This window comes from Mustelus asterias, chromosome 23, assembly GCF_964213995.1.
Source record: "Mustelus asterias chromosome 23, sMusAst1.hap1.1, whole genome shotgun sequence".
Lineage (NCBI taxonomy): Eukaryota > Metazoa > Chordata > Chondrichthyes > Carcharhiniformes > Triakidae > Mustelus > Mustelus asterias.
The window spans coordinates 12435907-12437511 of record NC_135823.1 but is presented as its reverse complement, the minus strand read 5'-3'; the positions used below and the strand labels follow the sequence as shown (position 1 = coordinate 12437511).

Below are 1605 nucleotides of genomic sequence, written 5' to 3'. Positions count from 1 at the left end.
CCTATCTCACACTCTTTCACTTTCTCTGTGCATAAATCACTTTTCCCTCTTTTGCTTTTTGCTCCTCTGTTCTCTCACTTTCTGTGTGTAACCAAGGTTTACTGGATTGATTCCTGTGATGAGGTTGTCCTGGGAGGAGAAATTCAGTGGGATGAGTCTGTTCTCTCTTGGGTTTAGAATAATGAGAGGTGATCTCATTGAAAAGTCTGAAAATGGGGAGACAGTTTGACAGTGTACATACTGAGAGGCTGTTTCCTCACTTGGTTGGAATATTTAGATCAAAAATATTAAGTTGAAAGATGTAAGAAGAGTTTGCAATGTTTGGAAGGAGATGCAGCTAAGAAATGGAAGATGTGAATGAAGTTATTGATGATTGAGAGGAATGCATTCTAATCTTGGGGATTCTGTAGGTCGATTCATTGTAAACTTTGTAATCAGAACAAGCTGAGACACCAGATGTAAAAACCATATTTATCTCCACGCATTTTAGGATATGGAGTGTTGCTTCTTCTATGTGCCCGACTATCTCAGTTGGTAGAGCATGAGACTCTTAATCTCAGAGTTGTGGGTTTGAGCCCCATGTTGGGTGTAGTTATTTTTAAACTTTGCCCCATTCCTAGGTGAACTCTAACTCTTCATTCGTCTAGCAGTGTCACCATTCAAACTAAGTCTTTCTCTATGCCGCTTTGTGAATCTCACAGTTACTGGTTTCTGAGTTAAAGATATCTCAGCTTCACTGGAAGTCAGAGAATTTAGTGCTTAATTCAGTGAGGAGTTTCCTTCTCGTTTAGCATGAGACTGGAATGCAGATTTCGGAGATTGTGTCAGTGGAAACAATAATCATCCCCAATGTCATTTAATCATTCCAGCCTTCCATCCTATCACAAGACAGTTTGTTCTTTCCTCCTCTCCCTCTCAATTTTCCTTGACTCTGTATTTGTTTGTAAACCATTAAATCTCTAAATTCTTCCAGTTTGGATAAAAAGTCAGCAACCTGAAACATTCACTCTGTTTCCCTCTCCATAGAAGCTCTTTGACCCGCTGAATGTTCCCAACATTTTCTGTTTTGAGGTGGGATTTGCAGCAACTGCAGTTTCTTGCTTTTGGGTCAAGGTACATCAGTTTTCGGTGACTGATCCTTACCTGTTTAAATAGTTAAAGAGCTGAGGTTTTAAATAATAAAACCTCACTCTGTCACCCTGCTTGACATGAAATGAAACCAAATGAAATTAATCATTTCATAAAATATTATGAATGCAATATATATCATTGTCAGGGCCAGCATTAGTTGGCCATCCCTATTTCCCCTTGAACTGAGTATTTTGCTGGGCAATTTCAGAGGGCAGTTAAGAGTCAATAATATTGTTGTGGGTCTGGGCTCTCATGTAGGTCAGACTCAGTAAGGATGGCAGATTTCCTTCTGCAAAGATCCAGGTGAGTTTTCATGACAATCAGAAGAAAGCTTGATTACTGAGACTAGCTTTCATGTCAATTTCGGCTCTCAGCTGTGGTGGCATCTGGACCAGTGTTCCTGAGCCTCGGGATTCATACTCCACTGATTTTACCACTATGTCGCAATCGTCTGGGAAGAATATAAGTGTAATT

General features: G+C 39.9%; 1 non-coding gene across 1 annotated transcript; it reads left to right on the top strand.

Annotated features, from left to right (window-relative positions):
• The first annotated feature begins 516 nt into the window (after window positions 1–516).
• trnak-cuu (transfer RNA lysine (anticodon CUU)) lies at window positions 517–589 on the top strand. Its single transcript has one exon. It is a non-coding gene; the product is annotated as a tRNA-Lys (tRNA).
• Window positions 590–1605: the final 1016 nt, after the last annotated feature.